General features: G+C 50.4%; 1 protein-coding gene across 2 annotated transcripts in view; it reads left to right on the top strand.

The window, feature by feature from the left end:
• Window positions 1–14,658, top strand: part of zdhhc11 (zinc finger DHHC-type containing 11) — a 170,162-nt gene that overhangs the window by 107,165 nt on the left and 48,339 nt on the right. The gene's annotated exons all lie outside the window — the stretch shown is intronic.

The following is a 14,658-nucleotide window of genomic DNA, read 5'->3' as shown; positions in this document are numbered from 1 at the left end:
CCCCCTTAAGCTAGGGGCCTCTGGGACATAAATGCCAAAGGCCACGTGTGGGCCGGGCGCTGGAGACCCTTCGGGGAGTAGGAGGCGTAATATAATAGGTATAATAAATTGGAGTTTTCATACAGAGATCAGTTCTGAGTGGTCACTTGTGTGTGTTATTGAAGTCCCCCCCAGTCTGCAGTCAAATAGAACATAGGGCAGCACGGTAGCACAAGTGGATAGCACTGTGGCTTCACAGCGCCAGGGTCGCAGGTTCGATTCCCTGCTGGGTCACTGTCTGTGCGGAGTCTGCACGTCCTCCCCGTGTGTGCGTGGGTTTCCTCCGGGTGGTCCGGTTTCCTCCCACAGTCCAAAGATGTGCGGGTTAGGTGGATTGGCCATGCTAAATTGCCCTTAGTGACCAAAAAGGTTAGGAGGGGTTATTGGCTTACGGGGATAGGGTGGAACTGAGGGCTTCAGTGGGTCGGTGCTGTCATAATATCCACTCATGTATATAATGAGATGCAGACAGGCAGTGATTGACACACAGGATGACCAATGACTTAGTCACGTTTTTGGGCCTGTTTTAGCCACACTTCGATTTTCTTTTAGTATTGGGGAGCTGGGGTGGAATTCTCCAACCCCCCGCAGGGTCGGGGAATCGCCCAGGGGCCGGCGTAAATCCCACCCCCACTGTGGCCAGAATTCTCCACCACCCGGGAATCGGCGGGGGCGGGAATCACGCCCCGCCCGTCGGTGGGCCCCCACGGCGATTCCCTGGCCCGCAATGGTCCGAAGTCCCGCCCATGTCAGGCCTCTCCCGCCGACGTGGTTTAAACCACCTCTGTGCCGGCGGATTGGCGGCGCGAACGGGCCCCCGTGGTCCTGGGGGGGCGTGGGCCGATTGGACCCCGGTGGGGTGGCCCCACGGTGGCCTGGCCCACGATCGTGTACCACCGATCGGCGGGCAGGCCTGTGGGGGAACTCTTTTTCTTCCGCCGCCGCCACGGCCTCTACCATGGCGGAGGTGGAAGAGACCCCCTCCACTGCGCATGCGCCGGTGGTGACGTCAGCGGCCGCTGACGCTCCGGCGCATGCGCGGACTCATGTCGACCGGCGAAGGCCTTACGGCCAGCCCCGACGCCGATCGGCGTAGCGCCAAAGGCCGTTGCCGCCAGTTTGGGCAGCAGTCAGCGGAGCGGGAGCCACTCCGGAGCGGGCCTAGCCCCTAAAGGTGTGGAGAATTCCGCACCTTTGGGGAGGCCCGACACTGGAGTAGTTGGCGCCTCTCTGCTACGCCGGGACCCCCGCCCTGCCGGGTAGGGGAGAATTTCGCCCCTGAACTCAGAGTTTGAGTCGCTATTTTGAAAGTGTGCCCCGATCTGTAAGTGAGCTTGTGAGTCCCCCACACCCCCACCCATGGGCAATGTCACTCCCCACACACATGGACACTACCCCACACCCCCAAGTGAGGACACCCTGCTATCGGGTCCCTGGGGGACCCCCTCTTCAGGCCGCCCCAAGACCCCATTCTAGGACCCCCACCCATCACCCACCCAACCTCCTGGAGGCCCCTACTTACCTGTCCTGCATTCTCCCACATTTCAAACCCAGTAACCCCACCCAACACTAAGGGCAATTTTGGACACTAAGGGCAATTTATCATGGCCAATCCACCTAACCTGCGCATCTTTGGACTGTGGGAGGAATCTGGAGCACCCGGAGGAAACCGACGCACATACGGGGAGGATGTGCAGACTCCACACAGACAGTGACCCAAGCCGGAATCGAACCTGGGACCCTGGAGCTGTGAAGCAATTGAAATATTGCCTATTTCATTCTATTATTGCAGCATTTGAGCTGGTGAAACTAGTTTTCATTGCCCAACTTAGCCTACCTACATAGCCAACTCTATGACCATTGCTTTCTGTATCTAAGGTTTGCTAATTTATGTTAAATAGTTTTTAAAAGAAGGCAAACTACAAATTCTGAAAATCTGAAATAAAAATGAGGAATGAAATTTACAGTTTAATCAAAACCTGCAAAGGAAAAAAGGCAAATTAATGTCTCAAATATAGAGTGTTGCTAGGAAGTAGATATTAATAATTAACCAGTTTGTTGCAGTGTGGCTGTTTATTCTGAGACATGAACAATCAAAATTTATGCATGCAATTAGGGAACAATGTGACTGGGGCTTGTGTACATTATAAACAGTTTGGGCTATATATAGGATTGCATAGAGTTTACATCAGGAAAGCAGGCCATTCAGCGCAGCTGTGCTGTGCAAGTCTTTATGCTCCTTGTGGGTCTCCCCTCACTCTACTTTATTTAACCCTATCAGGAGATATTTCTATTCCCTTCTTCCTCCTTGCCCTTACCAAACTTCCCCTCAAATGCATCTATGCTATTTGTCTCAACTGCTTGCAGTAGCGAGTTCCACATTCAGGGCAGCATGGTAGCATCGTGGATAGCACAATTGCTTCACAGCTCCAGGGTCCCAGGTTCGATTCCGGCTTGGGTCACTGCCTGTGCGGAGTCTGCACATCCTCCCCGTGTGTGCGTGGGTTTCCTCCGGGTGCTCCAGTTTCCTCCCACAGTCCAAAGATGCGCAGGTTAGGTGGATTGGCCATGCTAAATTGCCATTAGTGTCCAAAATTGCCCTTAGTGTTGGGTGGGGTTAATGGGTTATGGGGATAGGGTAGAGGTGTTGACCTTGGGTGGGGTCCTCTTTCCAGGGGCCGGTGCAGACTCGGTGGGCCGAATGGCCTCCTTCTGCACTGTATAATCAATGATTCTAACTACTCTCTTTGGGAATAAGTTTTTCCTGCATTCCATTTGTATTCATGAGTGACTCTCTTACATTGACGGTCTCCCGTTTCGGATTCCCCACAAGTGCTACTTCTTCGGCTGTCTGCCCTGTCAAACTCTCCATAATGTTAACAACTTTGATCAAGTCACGCTCCTCAGCCTCCTCTTTTCTACAGAGGTCCCAGCCTCTTCAATCTTTCCTGTAACTGCAATGTGTGGGGAACCTGTCCTGGAAGGACTTCGATAAAGGTGATGAAGAGAATGCCTCTGATCCAGATTTTGAAAATTGCGCTGTGGATTCTATGTCTTTTCTCTTTAGGGGCAGGAGACAGAGTTTGTAAAAATTAACTGTTATCCCAACGGGTTGTGAGTAGCTTTACATAGATCTGTAGTAATGAGGAGCAAGACAAATACCCTGAGAAGTCCTGATTGCTCGCTCAGAGAAGGTAGGAGGCTGCTGTGTGTCGAATATCTTTTCAAAGAGCTAATCTTTAGCCCCCACTGTTTAATATTTAATCTTTTATGCTGCAGTGACTCTAATCTGGGTAATTATTCATGGAAACAACTTTTTTCAAGAAAGGATCTCCTTGTGTTTTGATTGCGCAATAGCTATTTATAACTGATTTAAAAGCAACTAGTTCTCCAATTAAACTTTTGGCGTGAACTGATTTTAGTAACTGAAGATAGTTTCAGATTGGTGCTGCTGTGAATATTGCTGCAGTGCCTTAGATGCAACTCAGATGTTGTTAATGGTTAACTACATAACAGGGCCAGGGTAAAGAATTTATCTGGAGCTGTTGCCAAGGTAGCAATGAAATGCTTACTTACAGGTCAGACTGTGTTTACTGAGGCTTGGTGGGGAACAACTCTTTGCTTTGAGTCACTTAAAAACACATGGACCACATCGCCGAGATCCCAGGTTCGATCCCGGCCCTGGGTCACTGTCCGTGTGGAGTTTGCCCATTCTCCCCGTGTGTGCGTGGGTTTCGCCCCCACAACCCAAAGATGGGCAGGCTAGGTGGATTGGCCATGCTAAATTGTCCCTTAATTGGGAAAAAAATGAATTCGGTACTCTAAATTTATTTTTAAAAAATACATGGATAATTTTAAGTTGCTTTCCCTCAACAATTGTACTACAGGATCTTTGATTAAGTTGCTTTCCCTCGGCAATTGTACTGCAAAGTCTTTGATTAAGAGCCCTTAATCTCTGGTGCCCTCATTTTGTCCTAAATGTAATCAAGCGTAACACATTCTAAATTACCTTATCCATCACCAAAACTGCCTGTTTCCCACCTCCATCTTTGCATCAGCTCATTTGCTGCTGAAACCTTCATCCATACATTGTTCCCTCTAGATGCAGCAAATCCAAAGCTCTCTTGGCCATCTTTCTGTTGTAGTGTGCCTTTAAAGGGATTGCAAAATGCCATCACTAACAGAGAAGTGTGTCATGCGATCCAGCTTCAGTTTTACTTTGGCCTGTGAGCAGAACACACATGTACATCCCTGCAGCTGATGGCTTCAAGCTTCCTAGCCATGTATGTATTTTCTCATGTGCCTTGGTTAAATAGATGTCCCCACAACACGGCACACGGTAGTTGGCACTGCTGCCTCCCAGTGCCAGGGTTTGATTCCGACTTAGGATGACTGTGTGTGTGTGGAGTTTGCACATTCTGCCCGTCTCTGCGTGGGTTTCCCCCGGGTGCTCCAGTTTCCTTCCACAGTCAAAGGATGAGCAGGTTAGATGGATTGGCTGTGCTAAATTGCCCGTAGGTGGGGCTACGAGGAAAGGGTGGGGAAGTGGGCCTAAGTAGGGTGCTGTTTCAGAGGGTCGGTGCAGACTCGATGGGCTGAATGGCCCCCTTCTGCACTGTAGGAATTCTATGAACGTGTTTACACGATGCCTTCTTACTGAGTTATATAATCACAAAAATACAACATGATGATCAGTGGTGGCCAAGATTAAGTGCAGGTAGAACATGACGAACAGCCTTCGATCGTGTTACACGGCATGAGGCGACTCTCAATCCTTTCATCAGACTATGGTGAATTTGCAGCGTCGCAGTGTGTTGAAATCACAGTGTGGTGACTGCACAGAAAAGCTTTGAAAACATCAGCAGCAGGACTTTGTGTGCTGTGTTCTGCTCATAGGCCAAATGAAATTGAGGCTGGATCACAGGATTCACCTCCCTTCTGGGGATGGCGTGCGGCTATCCCTTGTGATGATCGGAATACCTTGCCCCTTTAAGAGGCTTGTGATGATCGGAATACATTGCCCCTTTAAGAGGCTTGGAACCCTGGGGGACTCCGCCTCTGGCTAGGCCCCCTGGGAAACAGTACTTAAGATGAGACTCCATTTTGCGAGCACACTTCTCATGGAGGCTGCCATTGTTCACTGCTTATTAAAGCCTTTGATTACTGACCTAACTTTCGTGTCGTAATTGAGAGTGCCTCATCCCTTAAAGGCAATACTGCAACACTTTCTACCTTCCGTCCTCTGTATAAGTAGGGTCATCAAAAAACCCGTGCCTGTATCCTAACTCACAACACCAAGTCCCTTCACCAATCAACCTCTGTACTCAGTGACAGGCATTGGGTCCTGTTCCGAAAGCACCTTGATTTCAAATTCCACCATGTCCTGGAATTTAGGAATTAAAGATGAATCTCCATAGAGCTGCAGTGAACAACCCTGGAGGAAAGTCATAGCTTTTTCCAAATCTCTGGGAATATGTCACAGTCTTTAACCTCCTCTATCCCCATAACCCTTCATGATCACTGCTGTCTCTGGTCTAAGCTATGGAAATCCCTCAATAAACCTATACTTTTTTCTCCAAACCCGGCTCCTCCTTTATGTGTCAGCATTTAAGCTCTCATTGTACAGCCTATTCCTTGAAGCAAGGTAACGATTATCACACAAGAATCCTCAAACTGTTTTTGTTTTATTTCTCTGACATCCTGTGCAAGATTCTCCACTTCTGATTCTCTGGCCTCTTTGTGCTCTTGCTCACGTGGAACGGGGCCGGTGACTAGCAGGATAGGCCAAAAGACGAGATCCGCACCAGGCGCCAAACAGTTTGCGATGCAACCAACCCGGTCCCATAAACAAAATTGGGATCTCGCCGCAGTGAGGTGAGAAAGCAATTATTCCCACTTAAGCCCCATTTCCATCCAATTAACAAGAGCGACCCCATATCCAACGACCTCATCATTCAGCGGCCTCCCCAGCAAGTGCCGATTAGTGCTCCTTTTTAAAACCATGAACATGGCAGAAGGGCTTCTGTGGGGAGCTGAGGAGGTGAGTAGCCATCTTTGCTCACAGGAAAGAGCCCGGGGTGATGGGCTTGCCACAACAATACTCGATGGGTGAACCCTCGACTGGGGGTGAGGGATGCTCCGCAGGGATGGGTCACCATGGGTTACCACTGCTGGCACCACCATGCCAACCCCTGGATCATTTACCCATTACGAGGGTGACCCCCGACCCTGCCCATAACCCCCACCGACTGCCGAGGCCTCTGTCCTTGTGGCTGAAGGCTGTTGCTAATAGGGAATTGGCAGTCGTGGATAACAGCACTTTACACAACCCAAGTGGACTCCCATGAGTGGGCAGGCCGTGTAGCATATGGAGTCATTGCCTAGCACCCACTCTCCTCCCCCCTACCCCGGTTCCCTCAGTAATCCTCAATGTGCCTGGCTCTCCTAGCTCTATGTCTTTGTGTTTTCCTAGGATGCACACCAGCGGTAGAGGCAGCCAGCTGCTTACCTCATCCCTTGGCCTTCGATACCCCTGGCAGATGTCCTCTGGGGCCGGAGGGCCCCAAGTAACTTGTTGGCAGCACATGCACAGCCGTGCTGGCCTGTCCCGTGTGCTGACCCCGAGATGCAACCTCATCAGAGGGGTGGAACTCGGTGGAGCTGGTGGCCAGCGTCGCCACTCCATGGGACGGGTCCGGCTTGGCATCCTGCACTTCCTTCTCCCGATCGGTGCTGTTAGAGCCCTGGGGTCCACCTTGGGATGGAGGGGCAGCTGATTCAAGCCCTGGCTGCCCCTGCATCATCTGTCTCCTGCAGCCTTGACGGTTCTCCGTGGTCTGCACCAAAGTGTCGACACCCTCAGTGACTGGGCCATACTGTGCAGCGCCTCAGCCATGCCCACCTGTGACTGGGACAAGCTCTGCAGCAACTCGGCATGCCCATCTGAGAGCGGGACATGTCCCGCAGAACGTCACCAAGGTCAGGCTGGTACTGGGTGACATCCCCCAGCGAGGCAGACATTCTGCCGAGTGATGTGTTATCTGTGTTGGTCTAACATCAACTGTAACTGGATGCAGTAAAACGAGCGGACACGTCTGCGCTGCAGCTGGGATCGCTGGCTGTTGCACAGTGGAGTGGACCTGCATACGGCCGCGTAATGCCCAGGCTTTCCACACTGTAGACATCGCCTTCCTTTGTCTGGACATTGCCGCTTTAAATGGGCGGAGCCACAATTTGTACACGTCATGACGCTGACGTCAGCACGTTCTGTGCGCCATCGTGCATGTGCAGTGCGGTTGGCCGACGTTCGCACATGCGCATCGGGGTCTTCGGCCTCGTCGTCCACCCGGTCGTGGCGCGCATGCGTAGGGACCCGGGAAAAGCGCACAAAATGGCCACTCTCCTCGATGCTCAGGCCTTGCATTTTTGCGATGGCCTGCACCCGTTCTGCCTCCTGGGAGTCTAGTTTTGCATTTTCTGCCGCCCTGATGCGGGAGTAACGATTCCTGGCATGCTCATGGACAACGCACATTTCGATGCCGACGAAGAGGGTCAACTGTTTGATTTTGAGGAGCTGCTTCCCAGGGAGTCAGATTGGACCCCGAAAGCGATCTGATCCCAGATTATGGAATCAGCCATCGAGTCATAATTACATGACTGCGCTAGGATGCGGAGATGGGTCAAGAAGGACTGAAAAGGTTCATCCTTACCCTGAAGCCTCTGATGGAAGATGTACCATTCAGAGCTCTCATTCACCTCAATGTCGCAGTGGTTGTCGAATTTCAGCAGAACCGTCTTGAACTTCGTCTCGTCTTCGCCATCGGCAAGCGTGAGCGAGTTATAGATATAGATCCGATGCTGCCTCAGGGTTGGAGGCCTCGATATATAGGAGGAACTTCTGTTTGAAGACTTTCCAGTTGGCACCGAGGTTGCTGGAGATCCGGAGTGCGGAGGAGGTTGGATCTTTTCCATGCCGCTGGATGGCTGCGTGCTGGTCGTTGCAGACTCACTCCAGGTAGGTTCGTTCGAGTTAATAGCTCTCTGGTACCATGATGTGTTATCTGTGTTGGTCTAACATCGACTGCAACTGGATGCAGTAAAACGAGAAACAGGCTTCCGACACAGGAGATGGTCCAACAATGTTTTATTGAACCTGCTGATTGCTGTTCATAATCTGCTGTGGGTTGACACTCTATTAACCTAACTGATAACCTTCTACTGGCTTGACCAGACAAGCTCTCTACCACATGGTGATGATGTTCATTGGCCTGTGCACTGCGACTATCTCCCTAACCATGTCCTGTGAGAGAGGGAGAGCCTTAATGCCCTGTGGGCTTTATAGTGGCGATGTCCTGTCTGGTGATTGGTTGTTCTGTGTCGTGTGTGTTCATTGGTTATCCTGAGTCTCAATCACTGCTTGTCTGCATCTCATGATATACATGAGTGGATATTATGACACCGAGACCCTCAACCATGGCTGTCACCGGCTGCGTGACACCTTGGACACTTTCACTCATGGTGTTGATGTTGTGCACCAGACTCTCCGCTGCGGTCGCCACCCTGGCAGTGTTGGCCTTGGTGCCACTCATTGCCGGCACCAGCTCCTGCGCCCCTAACCTCTGGGTCTCCTCCCAGTGGCTATGGAGCTGCTGGATTGATGCTGACATCTATCTCTGAACGCCCAGGTTGATCCCTATCGTCTCCATCAGCTCTGGGTAACCCTGTTTCACAGGCTCAACATCAGGCTGGGGCCCAGCTTGGCCCTGGGATCCAGCAGCCCTCCGACTGCTGTCTCCCCTGTGGGTTCCTGCCTCCACCTGGTGTGCATCACTGCGGTGTGGTGCTCACCAGATTGTGCTCCCAAAGCCTGTCCGCTAACATATCCCACTGAGGTGTATGTATCTCCATTGGTGGAGAGTGGGGATAACAGCTGTGTCGCAACTATGGTTGCATCCTCCGAGCTCTCCTCCGAAGTGTTGACCTCTTTGTGGCACTGGAGCCCAGTCATCCTGGTCATACTCCCCAGGCTGACAGCTGGCGCCACCTCAGCCTTGTGGCTGGCTCTCTGGAATCCTCGGGGAAACAGACAGCACTCCTGACTTCCACTGCATCTAGGAGTCTCCCCAGGTCAGCATTGTGAGCTGAAAGGAGTTGGTTGAGCAAGTGCAGCATAAGTGCTGCTCAATCTTGTTCACGAGGGACTGGCAGTCCCGGTGAATCAGCTGCCGAGCTGTTCAGAAGCCCGTGGAGCCTCATGAAGTAGACCAATTAATGTTGAATTACGTTGCCGGCCTTGCTGGGTCGAGGGTCGGGAAGCTTGTGGCAATTCCTGCTCACTACCGCACTTGGAAATTTTTCCATTGATTTGTGCCCGAAGTGTTGACACCGGGGTAGAATTTGCGGACATCCACGACAGCAAAATTGGTGCCGCACCACGGGGAACACGATCGATTCCAGTGAGAAACGGTGCGCGATTCACCGGATTCCTGATTGACACTCGGGAGCCTGACAAGCTGTAGCCGCGTTTACACATTACACTTCCCACACACGCTCATCGCAGCCAATAAGGTGGCACTGTTGTGCTGGAAAGTGCCCATTCGGCTGATGGGTCGGCTGGGGCCAGAGGGCAACTAGAAGGGTGCCATGGGGGACATCCATACGGCCTGTGGCATTAAGTTCACAGTGGGCAGTCAGTGGCGTGTGCAGCTGCATGGCTGACTTGCAGGCCGCAGAAATGCTGCTCCATGCCCGTCCACTCTGACTCCATAGCCCACATCCTCGCCACCCCCCCCCCCCCCCCCCCCCCCCCCCCCCCGTTACTCCCCTCGGTCCCCAGCCAGCTGTACGACTGTCAGCAAACTATGCCGATGTTGGACGCTTCGTATGCCCTCTCTCTCCCTCGGCAGCCATGGCGCCTGTTTCATGATATTTAAAAGCACAAGTGAACCTCGCCGTCGGAAATTTGCCCCAATGGAGGTGGAGCATCACGGAGGCCCCGGAGAATACCGGGTCAGGCCCACTAATGATATGCCAACGGTGTTTACTGTACATGCGTTCTGGAATGCGTTGACGCTGCTGTTGAGGCACCGGAGAATTGCGATTTGGCGTGAAACCAGTGCCCGCCACGATTTCTGTGTTAAAATTGATTCTCCGCCCAATCGCATTTCCTGATTCCGGCATCAGCCAGCGGAGATTCCCGCCTCCTATGTTGCATGTTTTTTTTAAAGAAAATAAGAAATGAGAAAAGTGGGAGCAATGTGTCATATTGTAAAGTGGGGTGGCATGGTAGCACAGTGGTTAGCAATGTTGCTTCACAGCGCCAGGGACCTGGGTTCGATTCCCGGCTTGGGTCACTGACTGTGCGGACTCTGCAGGTTCTCTCCGTGTCTGCGTGGGTTTCCTCCGGGTGCTCCGGTTTCCTCCCACAAGTCCCGAAAGACCTGCTATTAGACAATTTGGACATTCTGAATTCTTCCTCGGTGTACCCGTACAGGCGACGAAGAGATTTTCACAGTAACTTCATGGCAGTATTAATGTAAGCCTACTTGTGACAATAATAAAGATTATTATTATTATTTGGTGCTCAGAGTGTCAGCCTTTACATACTTACCTCTGAGTCACAAGATCGTGGTTCAAATGCCACTACAGCAGGGGTGGGCAAACTACGGCCCGCGGGCCGCATGCGGCCCGCCAAATGAATTTCTGCGGCCCTCCAAGTCATTAAAAAAAAAAAAAAAATTTTTTTTTTTTTATTTTTTATTTTTTTTTTTTTAATTTTTTTAAAGGTTAATGGGGGGGCTGTTGGGTTACTTACTAGTATAGGGTGGATACGTTGACTTGAGTAGGATGATCATTGCTCGGCACAACGTCGAGGGCCGAAGGGCCTGTTCTGTGCTGTACTGTTCTATGTTCTATATGAGGCGCCCAGAATCATAACCGGGTGAAGTAATTATTTTACTTAATATACTATGCGGCCCTTTGTGAATTGTGAATTTCTGAATGTGGCCCTTGCACGGAAAAGTTTGCCCACCCCTGCACTACAGAGACTTGAGCATAAAGGCCATTGATACACTTTAGCACTGTACTGAAGGAGTGCTGCACTGTCGGAGGTTGCATTTCTGGATGTTACATTAGGCGATTGACTGCTGCATTTCCTTACATTAAAATTTCCTTACATTAAGGCGGCACGGTGACACAGTGGTTAGCACTGCTGCCTCACAGCGCCAGGGACCCGGATTCTATTCAGGCCTTGGGTGACTGTCTGTGTGGAGTTTTCACATTCTACCCCTGCCTGCGTGGGTTTCCTCCGGGTGTTCTGGTCTCCGCCCACAGTCCAAAGATGTGACGGTTAGGTGAATGAGCCATGCGAAAAAATTGCCCATTAGTATCCAGGGATGTGCAGGTTAGGTGGGGATGCGAGGAAGGGGCTGGATGGTGGGCCGAGGCAAGGCGCTCTTTTAGACGGTTTGTGCCAAATGGCAGCCTCCTGCACGGTGGGGATTCTATCGATTTTATGGACTCAATGGAAAACCATGACTGCAAAGTTGTCGCAGGGAACTTCAATTATCCCAATATAAATGGGATAGCAATCATGTAAAGGGCGGAGAGAGAGACAAGAGTTCCTCGAGTGTGTTCAGGAGAAATGTTTATGTTTCCAGTCCAACAAGAAAGTTGGTATTGCTGTGCCCAATTCCTGGGAATGAGGTGGGTCAAGTGAATTATGTCAGGAGGGGAACATTTAGGTCACAGTGATCATTGTGTCATGAGGTACATATTAGCTATGGAAAAAGACCAGAAGCAAAATACTTAATTGGAAGCAGGCCAATTTCAGTGCGTTGAGAATCAATCTGTCCCCGGTAAATTGGAATCCAAGATTGGCAGGCAAAACTGTCACAGAAGAATGGGTTGCCCTTGAAAGAGGAGATAATTTGGGTCCCGTCAAGGTATGTTCCCATGAGGTGAAAAGGTAGGACAAGCAAAGCCAGAGCTCTCTGGATTACTCTAGAAATACAGAATAAGATGAAGCAGAGAAAAAGAACCATATAACAGATGTCAGCTCGATAATAAGGGGTGGGAACCAGGCTAAAGATAGAAAGTTCGGAAGGGAATGAAAAGGGATATAAGATGGACAAAGAGGGAATCCAAGAAGAGACTGACGACCGATATAAAAGTAAACCCAAAAGTCTTCAATAGGCCTATAAATAGTAGAAGGGTGGTAAAGGGAAGAGTGGGCCGATTATCGACAAAAATAAACACACGCAAGAAAGTGGAGGGCTTGGCTAAGGAACAAAATGAACACCTTGCATTTGTCTTTACCAAAGAAGAACATGCTGTTCAAGTCACAATGAAAGAGGAGGTAGTTGAGACACTGATTGAGCTATAACTTGATAATGCTGAGATACTAGATAGACTGCCTGTACTTTGATAAGTCACCAGGACCAGATGGTATGCATCCAGGGATATCCAGGAAAGTAATGGTGGATCTTGCAGAGGCACTGGGCATAATCTTCCAATCCTTCCTGGACACAATGGTGGTGCCAGAGCACTGGAGAATTGCAAATGTTATGGCTTTTTTCGAAAAAGGGTGTATGGATAAACCCAGCAACTACAGGCCAGTCAGTTTAACCTCGGTTGTGAGAATACTCTTAGTGATGATAATCCAGGACAAAATTAGCAGTCACCTGGCAAACTATAGATTATTCAAGAAAAACAGCATGGATTTGTTCATGGCAAATTGTGTTTAGCTAACTTGATTTGAGTTTTCAGATGAGGTAGCCTAGAGTGCTGATGATTGGTAATACAGTTGGCACGCATATGGCCTTCCAAAAGATTTTTGAGGCTTGTCAGCAAAGTTGAAAACCGTGGAACAAAAGGGACAATGGCATGATGGATACAAAGTTGTTTGAGTGGCAGAAAATGGTGAATAATGGTGAATGTTTGTTATTTTGGACAGATGGGGGCCCCCAAGAGTCAGTATTAGTACCATGTCTTTGCTTGACCTATATTAATGGCTTCGGCCTGCGTGTAGTGGGCACAACTTCAACATTTGCAAATTCCAGAAGACGTGTACATAGTGCGAACTACTAAGGGAATAATGATAGGCTTCAAGAGGACATCGACAGCCTCGTGGAAGTGGCAGGCACATGGAAGATGCGATTTTATGCAGAAAAATGCTAAGTAATGTGTTTTGGTGTGAGGATCGAGGAGTTCCCAGGTTCGATCCCGGCTTTGGAGGTCCCAGGTTTGATCCCGGCCATGGGTCACTCTCCGTGTGGAGTTTTCACATTCTCCCCGTGTTTGCGTGTTTTTGCCCCCACAACACAAAAAAAGATGTGCAGCATAGGTGGATTGGCCCCGCTAAATTGCCCCTTAATTGGAAAAAAATGAATGGGGTACTCTAAATTTATAGAAAAAAAAGAAGATCGAGGAGTGACAAAATAGCCTAAAGGACATATTCTAAAGAGGATGGAGGAACAGAGCAACCTCAGAGTAGATGTACACTAATCATTTGAAGGTGGCGTGGCAGCCAGAGAAAGTGGTTAAAAAAGTATGTGGGATCCTGAGTGTTGGTAAGAGTACAAAGACGAGGCAGTTTGCATCCCAGGGGTAATAGGGGAGGACCAGACGGGGTTCGTTAAGGGCCGGCGTCTGGTGACCAACATTAGGAGGTTACTTCATGTAATTATGATGCCTCCAGAGGGGTGCCAGGTTGAGGTGGTGGTGGCCATGTACGCAAAGAAGGCCTTTGATCTGGGGGAGTGGGAGATCCTAGGGCGGTTTGGGTTTGAGCAGGGATTCGTGGACTGGGTCCGGTTGCTATACCAGGCATCGGCGGTGAGTGTGTGGACGAATCAGGTAAGATCAGATTACTTCAGGTTACACCGGGGGACGAGGAAGGGATGTCCACTTTCCCCACTACTGTTTTCCCAGGCTATAGAGCCGTTGGCATTGGAATAGAGAAATTTGAGAATCTGGCAGGGGGAGTATGGGGAGTAGGGGGTGGGCACGGGGAGACGGGGCCTTGCTTTACACTGATGATCTGCTTCTGTACATTTCGGACCCGCTAGGGGAGTTTGGAGGGATTGTGGGTTTATTAATGGAATTCGGACGGTTTTCGGGGTAAGAGTGAGGTCTTTGCAATGCAGGCGAGGGGGCAGGTGAAGAGATTGGGTGAGATGCTATTCAGGATGGTGAGAGGGAGCTTCCGTTACTTGGGTATCCAGGTGGCACGGGAGTGGGAGCAGCTGCATAAATTGAATTTGGGTCGGTTGGTAGATCAGGTGAGGGGGACTTTCGGATGTGGGACACGCTCCCATTGTCATTGGCAGGACAGGTTCAGACAGTTAACATGACGGTCCTCCCGAGGTTCTGTTTGTTTTTCGGAGCCTCCCAATTTTTATCTCCAAGGCGTTCTTTAAAAAAGTGAATGCAGTGATCTTGGGATTTGTTTGGGCGGGGGCGTGGAGGCGGGGGGCGCTGGCTCTTTTGAATTTCATTGGGGGGGGGGGGGGGGCAGGGCTGGCTCTTCCGAATTTCATTAATTACTACTGGGCGGCAAATATTTACATGGTTAGGAAGTGGGTAGTGGGGGGTGGGGTCGGTTTGGGAGTGGGTGGAGGG

The sequence above is a fragment of the Scyliorhinus canicula genome, chromosome 5 (genome assembly GCF_902713615.1).
Source record: "Scyliorhinus canicula chromosome 5, sScyCan1.1, whole genome shotgun sequence".
NCBI classification, from domain to species: Eukaryota; Metazoa; Chordata; class Chondrichthyes; order Carcharhiniformes; family Scyliorhinidae; genus Scyliorhinus; species Scyliorhinus canicula.
This window is presented reverse-complemented; position numbering and strand designations above follow the sequence as displayed.